Genomic DNA, 10,342 nt, shown 5'->3' with positions numbered 1-10,342 from the left:
GATATTTCAAGCGAGAACTGAGCCCTGCAGTGAACTCATGATGTCACCGCTCATCATTGCCTGCGGCTGGTCACACGCTACTGTGTGACCCATATGCTGTGACCTGTGGTGACCTCAAGAGGTCATGGTTTGCACTCTACTGTGTGCCCTCGCTGCTGTGATCTGTGGTGACCTCATGACATCATCTCAGGTCACTGCTGTGGTTCTCACATAGCAGTGTGTGAAGCTGCAGTGGCTGCTGTCCCAGACAATGGGGAACGTTCTGTTCTTCACTGGCTGGGATACTGAGTTGTGGTACATTGTGGGATGTCACTATGAATTACGGCAGACCAGGATTAGGGACTTTGCAAGGAAATAAATTGGTAAATGAGGAAGTCTCGTGTCTTTATTTCTTTACTAACTTTCTCTTTTTATGTCTATCAGGTTTGCTTTTAAGAACATAGTGGGACTTTGATATGGATTACAGCAGACATATATACATACATTTATTTTTCTATTTCCAACTGCTAGATAAGTAATGAGGTGTCTGCTAGATGCCCACCCATTACTACTACGAGGGTTTGATGTCATCTGTCAATTCACAGCTGACATCAACCACATATATTATTCCATTTGCCACCGCACCAGGGCAATGGTAAGACTGAGTACAGTGCCAAACTTCTGGGGTGGCTGTGGCATCCTATTTAGGCTGGGAAGGTCCAAATAATCATGGTCCACCCTAATAATATCAGCCCCAAGTTGTCTGCTGTCTCCTGGCTGGTTTTAAAAATATGGGAGGGACCCTACACCATTTTTTAAAATTATTTTTTCAAATAATTTTAAAAAATCAGCGAGGGATCCCCTCTAGTTTTCAAAACCAGCTAAGATACAGCTGACAGCTGAGGGTGGCAGCCCACAGCTGCTGCTATACCTGTACTGGATATAAAAATTGGGTGAACCCCCACGTCATTTTTTTTCTTAAATTATGTATTAACTCTACCAAATAGCTGTATGAAGGGGGACCAAGAGAAAGATTGAGAGAGAACGACAACAAGAGAGGGTAAGTGAGAGAAAGGAGAATGGGAAGGGAAGAGTCTCAGAAAGTTATTCCTGTATAAGTCTTTATTGTGTATATATCAGATATTATGTTGGTGGCAGCTACAGCATATGTAAGCATTTACTCACACACTAATATTAGTATAATCAATGTAATAAATCTGCCGCTGTGCAGTCTGTAAATCAGATAATCAGCTCCATTGTCTGTTATAAGCCATGTGATTGTGTAGCTGTGACCGCAGATCACTTGATGGACCCAGAGTTCTTCAGTAAAAGAATCGTTCCTTATTGCTGTATCGAAGCACATAGCTAATTATCTTGCAAAATTTCAGATGTGAGGGTCATCATCCAATTTTTCATGTAAGTCCATTTTTGCTTTTTTAACCATGCTCTCTGCTTAGTGATATAAGTAAATACATGTTGAAATGTTATATCAGTTTTACTATCACACTTTACATGCACATACTACATATTTTGAGGAGGGCTTATACTTATACTGAGCTGGCAATCCGAACACATAAAGCTGCAGTGTGGAGGGAGAAAGCAGCAGCCAGTGAAGCGCAGGAGGTATAGATTCAGATATAAACGGAATTAAATTAAACAATGATATGGGGTTTCCCCTATTTTTTATAATCAGCAAAGGTAAATCACACAGCTGGGGGCTGCAGCCTCCAGCTGTCTACTTTACCTGCACTGGTTATCAAAAATAGGGGAAACCCCATATCATTTCTTAATTTAATTATTTCTTTGGCTAAAAAGCTGTACAAGCTGTGTGGCTCTATCTATCTATTATCTATCTCTGTTGAGGAGGACCTTTGCATCAAATACTTAATTAACCCCTTGACAAGGGGTTGTGGGAAATATGTCGATTTGCCTTACATAATTCAGGTTTCAGATCATACACATGACACATATAAAGATGGCTGCCATTTCCTGTTTTGCACACCTTGCCTGGAATACAAGGAATGTCCAGATGTAAGAAGACCACCATATAAGGAAGGACCCCTGGTCACGCTAGAGGACAAACCCCCAGGTCAGATGACACCATGGATTCCTGCACTGAAGTCAGACCCGCCCATCAACAGCTACACGGATCTCCCCATTGGCTAGCCCATGAACTGTCTCACTAAATGGGCATATCTGAACTTGTGTACACCTCTAGCCTATATCAGAAGACGCACGCTCTGTACTCAGTCTCTTTGGCTGCCATTTTCACTATGATCAAGAAGAGATTTCACATCCGACTGTGTCTGGTGTGAATTCTTTACGCATGTACTTGGTCCACACCAATTAGGCCAGGCAGTAGGCAACTAGTGATCTCTGGTTAAGCATTCAACCTAACATCTCTATCTCTATCTCTCTATCTCTATCTATCATATCTCTCTATCTCTATCATTTTTAACACATAAAACATTAATTTCAGTGTTAATACTGGAGGTTTAACCATGTCTATACTAACACTTTATGAGACGGGACTACTAAGGCTAGTTTTCACAGCCAGCTTTTCGCCGGATTGCCGGATTCGGCACACTCCAGTACAGTGTGATACAGTACAATGGCAGCGCGGCAACTTCCTTGTCACATGCGCCGGTCAGATGACAGCATGTGACCGGAGCTTGTCGTGCTGCCATTGTACTGTATACACTGTACTGGAGTGCGCCAAATCCGGCAATCCGGCGAAAAGCTGGATGTGTGAAACAGCCCTTAGTTAACTATGGAATCACATAGGTCTGCCTAGGAGTTGTATATAGAAAAAGTCAAATATTAATTCTAGTAATAAGTGAATTAGTGAATTTGCCAAATTTTTCATTAAACAATTTTGGAAAATTTGACTTGGAATTTTGATTTGCATCGAATTTATCAGAAGTAAATTGCTCACATATATTTTACCTGGTGGCTCAGTGGTTAGCACTGCTGCTTTTCAGTGCTAGGGTCCTGTGTTCAAATCTTACTGAGAACATTTCCAAGAAGTCTCTATATTCTCCCTGTGTTTGTGTGGGTTTGCTTCCACTTTCCAAAGACACAATTTAGACTGTGAGTCCCAACAGGGTGCTACAGAATTTGTTGGTGCTATATAAGGAAACAGAATAAATAATACTATAATGTCTCTCCAAACCCTACGACATAATAAATATTGTAAAACAAAAATATATACTTGCCCGATTACTCTTTCGGTCTTCACTGGACAATTTTTGAAATCTTCGGCAACTCCATGACGTTCCAGACTAATCAGCGCAGGATATGCCGAAAATGCCAGATTCTGGAAGACGCAGGAGTTGTCCATGTGAGTATTATTTTTTAATTTTTTTAACCCCTTCTAACTTTAATTAAACCAAATCCCTTAAAAAATTTGAACCAAACTCGATTCAGCTCAAAGCAATTTGCCTTTCTCTAACCAACGTCGTCTCATTACCCAAACAATCCCAGAATTTTCTGGAGTATAATAATATATTTTCCCATGTTAGTTATATAATAATTACAACTATACAGTCATCACTTACTTACCCATGTCAGTAAATAATGGGGCTATTATGTCGGGGGAATGTCGACTTTCTTTTGATTTTTCCAAAATGTAGCATACCTTTCAGCTGGGGCTGATGAAAAAACAAAGCTCATTGTTATTCCCCGCATCTGGGACACGTCTTCTGCTGTGGGTCTATTTCACAAGCTCCGCAGCGATTCCGATTTACAGTGTAATAGTTTACCTTGGACATCTGAAAATAACCCTGTTTTTCCTTTCATCATGGTGATTTCTGGAGGCCTCTAATAGCAATAATAAAGCTTTCAAGTGAAAAGGCGGCATTGTTATCTGCAGGAGTCTGCAATGTTCTTCATGCTCCTTGGCACGGTGACAATGGGAAAATGATGATTAATAAAATGCTGCTGAATACTGAGCAGAACAAACAATTGCTGTATAAATCCCATAGATAAATGAAGCCTAGATTATCTTATAGTGGTTATTTCATGTCTGCATAAGATTCACTTGAATAGCGCTACTCGCAATGTAGGGTGTGGGCTGAAGTGTTTAGATAATAAGTATATAAAGACAAATAGATGGCAGATACATAGATATGCCCACCCCACCACCGTGCGGAGCTGCCGCCCCACCACCGTGCGGAGCTGCCGCCCAACCTACACCGCACCTACTGTCTCCTCCCCAAAATCCTATAGAATGTAAGCCCGCAAGAGCAGGGCCCTCTTCCCTCTGTACTAGTCTGTCTATTGTAACTTATATATGTATTCTGTATGTAACCCCCTTCTCATGTACAGCACCATGGAATCAATGGTGCTCTATAAATAAATAATAATAATAATAATAATAATAGATAGATACGTGTTCACAAAATTATTGGCACCTTCCCAAAATTGTGGGTAAATAACTTTTCTTCTAGCATGTGATGCTCATCAAGCTCAGCTGTGACAAGTAACAGGTGTGGGCAATATGAAAATCACACCTGAAAACAGAAAAAAAGCGGAGAAGTTCACTGAATATTTGCATTGTGTGTCTGTGTGTGCCACACTAAGCATGGAGAACAGAAAGAGGAGAAGAGAACAGTCTGAGGACTTGAGAACCAAAATTGTTGAAAAATATCAACAATCTCAAGGTTACAAGTAGATCTCCAGAGATCCTGATGTTCTTTTGTCAATGGTGTGCAGCATAGTCAAGACACTTACAAACCATGGCACTGTAACTGATCTCCCTGAACATAGATGGCAGAGAAAAATTGTTGAAAGGTTGTAACACAGGATATTACGGATGGTGAATAAGCCCCATTCAAGTTCCAAAGAAATTCAAGGTGTCCTGCAGCTCAAGGGGCATCAGTGTCAGCGCGAACTATCTATCAACATTTGAATTAAATAAAACACTATGGAGGAGACCCAGGAGGACCCCACTGCTGACACAGAGGTATAAAAAAAAGCTAGACTGCAGTTTGCCAAAATGTATGTTAGTAACCAAAGTCCTTCTGGGAAAGCGTCTTATGGACAAATGAGAGAGCTTTTTGGTAAAGCACATCATTCTACTGTTTACAGAAAACAGAATTAAGCGAATAAAGAAAAGAACACAGGACCCTATAGTCAAAAATGGTAGAGGTCAGATATGTTTTAGGGTTGTTTTACTGACTCTGACACTGTGGTCTGTGCATGTGTGAAAGGCATCATGAAATCTGAAGTTACCAAAGGTTTTTAGGTGGCAATGTAGTGCCCAGTGTCAGAAAGCTGGGTTGCGTCCTAAGTCATGGGTCTTCGAGCAGGACAATGACCGCAAACATACTTCAAGAAGCCCCAGAAATGGATGGAAACAAAGCGCTGAAGAGTCCTGAAATGGCAGCAATGAGTCCGAGTTGAAATCCCAATGACACCTCTGGAGAGATCTGAAAATTGTTGTTGGGAGAAGAGAAGACGCCTTCAAATATGAGAGACCTGGAGCAATTTATAAAGAAGAGTCCGAAATTCCAGGAGAGAGGAGGAAGAAGCCTGTGGACGGTTATAGGAAGCGATTGCAGATATTTATTCCAAAGGGTAAAGGGTTCAACCAAATATTAAGTTGAGGGGGACAACAATTTTGTCCAGTCAATTTTTGGAGTTTCGTGTAAAATTATGTCCAATTTACCTTTTTTTTTTTACATATTTTTTGTGTTGCACTGATACATACAAAGTAATTAAACATGTGTATAATAAAATGTGTGTAGTTGCAACAATGTCAGTGAGAAATACCTCATTTTCTGGAACAATTTATATATATATATATATATATATATATATATATATACAGTTAGGTCCAGAAATATTTGGACAGTGACACAATTTTCGCGAGTTGGGCTCTGCATGCCACCACATTGGATTTGAAATGAAACCTCTACAACAGAATTCAAGTGCAGATTGTAACGTTTAATTTGAAGGTTTGAACAAAAATATCTGATAGAAATTGTAGGAATTGTACACATTTCTTTACAAACACTCCACATTTTAGGAGGTCAAAAGTAATTGGACAAATAAACCAAACCCAAACAAAATATTTTTATTTTCAATATTTTGTTGCGAATCCTTTGGAGGCAATCACTGCCTTAAGTCTGGAACCCATGGACATCACCAAACGCTGGGTTTCCTCCTTCTTAATGCTTTGCCAGGCCTTTACAGCTGCAGCCTTCAGGTCTTGCTTGTTTGTGGGTCTTTCCGTCTTAAGTCTGGATTTGAGCAAGTGAAATGCATGCTCAATTAGGTTAAGATCTGGTGATTGACTTGGCCATTGCAGAATGTTCCACTTTTTTGCACTAATGAACTCCTGGGTAGCTTTGGCTGTATGCTTGGGGTCATTGTCCATCTGTACTATGAAGCGCTGTCCGATCAACTTTGCGGCATTTGGCTGAATCTGGGCTGAAAGTATATCCTGGTACACTTCAGAATTCATCCGGCTACTCTTGTCTGCTGTTATGTCATAAATAAACACAAGTGACCCAGTGCCATTGAAAGCCATGCATGCCCATGCCATCACGTTGCCTCCACCATGTTTTACAGAGGATGTGGTGTGCCTTGGATCATGTGCCGTTCCCTTTCTTCTCTAAACTTTTTTCTTCCCATCATTCTGGTACAGGTTGATCTTTGTCTCATCTGTCCATAGAATACTTTTCCAGAACTGAGCTGGCTTCATGAGGTGTTTTTCAGCAAATTTAACTCTGGCCTGTCTATTTTTGGAATTGATGAATGGTTTGCATCTAGATGTGAACCCTTTGTATTTACTTTCATGGAGTCTTCTCTTTACTGTTGACTTAGAGACAGATACACCTACTTCACTGAGAGTGTTCTGGACTTCAGTTGATGTTGTGAACGGGTTCTTCTTCACCAAAGAAAGTATGCGGCGATCATCCACCACTGTTGTCATCCGTGGACGCCCAGGCCTTTTTGAGTTCCCAAGCTCACCAGTCAATTCCTTTTTTCTCAGAATGTACCCGACTGTTGATTTTGCTACTCCAAGCATGTCTGCTATCTCTCTGATGGATTTTTTCTTTTTTTTCAGCCTCAGGATGTTCTGCTTCACCTCAATTGAGAGTTCCTTAGACCGCATGTTGTCTGGTCACAGCAACAACTTCCAAATGCAAAACCACACACCTGTAATCAACCCCAGACCTTTTAACTACTTCATTGATTACAGGTTAACGAGGGAGATGCCTTCAGAGGTAATTGCAGCCCTTAGAGTCCCTTGTCCAATTACTTTTGGTGCCTTTAAAAAGAGGAGGCTATGCATTACAGAGCTATGATTCCTAAACCCTTTCTCCGATTTGGATGTGAAAACTCTCATATTGCAGCTGGGAGTGTGCACTTTCAGCCCATATTATATATATAATTGTATTTCTGAACATGTTTTTGTAAACAGCTAAAATAACAAAACTTGTGTCACTGTCCAAATATTTCTGGACCTAACTGTATATATATATATATATATTTTTATATGTATATATATATATATATATATATATATATACACACACACTGTATATATATGGGGCGATTTGAACTTTTATATTAATTTGAAAGCTTTTTGGTACTTTGTACTATATTTAATAGTCCCCTTAGGGGTCTTGAATCTGCAATAATCTGATGACTTGTTCTATACACAGCAATGCCACAACAGGAGAACTCGGTCTTCCATGAAAGACGGGCAGTGAGCCCCATAGGGGTGAACAGGCCCATGACGATCGGGAGGGTTAGGGTAGGAAAGAGTTAAGTGCTAAGGTTGGAGGTACATAGGGGCTGCCTGATTGGTGGGAGAGTCGGGAAAATGGATTGGGTGAGGGACAAGATATGGGAGGGTTGGTGTGGTGGGTATAAAGGGGGCTGTGCAGAGGTCACTGCCCCTTTTGACCTACAGACAGCGTGTCCCCCCCTGCGCTGCTGCATCCCTGACTGAAGAATGGCGGACTTAGCAGCGGTGCTGGAGCTGGGGCGGGGGGCATCTGAGGCCATCGGCGAGGACGCGCTGCGGGAGCAGCTGGAGGGGTCTGCAGGGCTGGAGCGGCTATCTCTGCTCCTGCGCCCGGACCTGCGCTGCGCGCTCGGCGGGCGCGACCGCCGGAGCGTTACTCCCCCGGCGGGGGGGAGTAAACAGATTTAGGAGCCCCTTCGGGGACCCTCCGGGGCAGCGGAGTGCACCTCACCTTCAGACGTGTCTCCGGCCGCCGGGAGGAATCCTCGCCGGAGATACCGCAGGCCGGGGGTGGGCGGAGCTTCTGTGAGGCCTACTTCCGGTCCGCGGCCTGCACGGCCACGGACAAGAGCAGCGGCAGCCCCCAGTGGGGTGCGGGCTGGGGGTGGCGCCCGGCACCACGGAGTGGACGGGGAGACTCCCTGCAGTCGGCAGGGGAGAGAGCATGGATGGAGGGGCGGCGCGGATCGGAGCGGTAGTCGGAGGGGGCTGGTGGCAGGGTCATGCAGTCCGCAGGGCCCTTGCTGCGCTCCGTTATTACGGTACCTCCCAGCAGGGATCAGGCTGGGGGGTGTTCCCGACATCCGGACGGAGAGACACGGCCTTCCTGCAGTCGGCAGGGTGGGGGACCACCGGGAGCTACAGAGCCTACAGCGGTGCAGCAGGAGGGGGCAGCAAAGAAGGACGGCGGCAGGACGCCGCGCCGCGGCATGAAAAAGAGGACAAGCAGGAGGCGCACGGAGGAGCAGGGTGCGGTGACCGTGGGGGTTGACGGCCGCTAGGTGCGGGCTGTCCCCTCGCTGGTCCCCCCAGCGGACTCCAGCAGCTCTTCTTATTCGGGCGAGGATGAAGGACCGGAGGAGGCGGCAGGACGGATGGAACGGCAGCAGGATGTTCGCGGTACGGCTGCTCCGGATTCGGTTCAGAGGCAGCCCGGTGAGAGGACAACCAATATGTTTAATGTTGTGGGTAGTGTTAGCGGGGGCGGGGGGTTCCACCGCGGGGAGTGGTTTGCCGGGGGTTTAGTGCGGTCGGTCAGTCGGGGTTACCCGGGGCGGAGTTTTGGGGGCAGCTGCTAGGGGTGTTGCAGGGGTTGTCGGCTGAGCGGTCAGGTCGAAGCGGGCCTGGGTCCCTGGCGGGGGGCGTGGGCGGGTCCCACGGTCGGGGTGGTTGCCGGTGGTACCGGTGCGCGAGGTAGAGGCTTAGGAGGTTGTGCCGGCGGTCGTTGCGGGTCGGGCGGATGGCGCGGCGGCCGTGGCGTTGGTTAGCGAGGACGTGGAAAAGGATGATGAGGTTGTGTGTTTGGATGATAGGGCACGGAGCGAAGTTACGGGTGCTTTGAGGGTCCGTTAGGGGCGCATTTGAAAAAAGAGGTGAGGGAGTAGATAAGGAAAGGGGAGTATGGGGAAATTTTTTCCCTGCTTCCCGTGGGAAAGTTTACTTGGATAAAGTGAAGCCAAGTGACTCTAAAAGAAAAGGAGGATTTAAAAAAAAAAAAAAAAAAATGGGAGGTGTAGGTTGATCCCGAGGACGTTTACTAACTGGCAACGGAAGGCTATGCGGCCTGGCATCCGGTGGGAACACACAGATATTTTTCTGTGGATGCGTTTGATGACGGGTGCGGGGGAGGGGGTGCCAGGGGCCCGGGTGCGAGGGGCGGGTCTTCGGCTGGAAAAAAGAAAGGGGCGTGTTGAAAATTTAGTGAGGGGCAATGTAAGTTTGGGGCAGCGTGTCAGTTAAAACACGAGTGTTCCGGTTGTGGAGGTTTCCCACTCTTTGGCCAGGTGTTTCAAAGGGGGAAAGAAAAGTCGGGGGAAGGTTTTGGAAACAGGGAGGATGCCAGTGAGGGTCGAGGCGATGCGTCCCTATTTAAATAGATATCCGGATGATCGGGCGGCGGAGCTGTTTGCGACGTTTTTTTATGGAAGGTTTCCGGATTCCGTTTGAATTTGGGGCGCCGGTGTTTCGCCCGGGTAATTCGGGGTCCGCAAAAGAACGTCCGGAGGTGGTGACGGAAAAGCTGCAGAAGGAGGTGGAGTGGGGGTGGATGGCGGGTCCTGGTCCAGGACCCGCCACTCCCCAACTTGAGGTTTTCGCCGCTGGGAGCGGTACCCAAGAAGGAGCCGAACAAGTTTCGGCTCCTTCATCATCTCTCTTACCCGGCTGGGTTGTTGGTGAACGGCGGGATTTCACCCGAGTTGCCGGCGGTCTGTTATGTATCGTTTGACAAGGCTTTGGAGTTAGTGCGGGTAGCGGGCAAGGGGCCCTGATGACCAAGGCGGACGTGGAAGCAGCTTTCCGGTTACTTCCGGTGCACCCGGAGAGTTTTCACCTTTTGGGGTGCATGTGGGATGGGGAATACTATGTGAATCGGTGCCTGCCCAT

At 45.7% G+C, this 10,342-nt stretch overlaps 1 long non-coding RNA gene across 2 annotated transcripts; it reads right to left on the bottom strand.

Annotated features, from left to right (window-relative positions):
* Positions 1-1,122: 1,122 nt before the first annotated feature.
* LOC142244586 (uncharacterized) lies at positions 1,123-3,869 on the bottom strand. Of its 2 annotated transcripts, none has more exons than XR_012724595.1 (5): positions 3,741-3,869; positions 3,541-3,629; positions 3,195-3,295; positions 2,926-3,105; positions 1,123-1,431 (listed from the first exon to the last, which is right to left on the bottom strand). It is a non-coding gene; the product is annotated as an uncharacterized LOC142244586 (long non-coding RNA). The 2 variants fall into 2 exon arrangements; XR_012724596.1 differs by having other exon boundaries at positions 1,123-1,428.
* Positions 3,870-10,342: the final 6,473 nt, after the last annotated feature.

This window comes from Anomaloglossus baeobatrachus, chromosome 6, assembly GCF_048569485.1.
Source record: "Anomaloglossus baeobatrachus isolate aAnoBae1 chromosome 6, aAnoBae1.hap1, whole genome shotgun sequence".
In the NCBI taxonomy this organism is placed as follows: domain Eukaryota; kingdom Metazoa; phylum Chordata; class Amphibia; order Anura; family Aromobatidae; genus Anomaloglossus; species Anomaloglossus baeobatrachus.
This window is presented reverse-complemented; position numbering and strand designations above follow the sequence as displayed.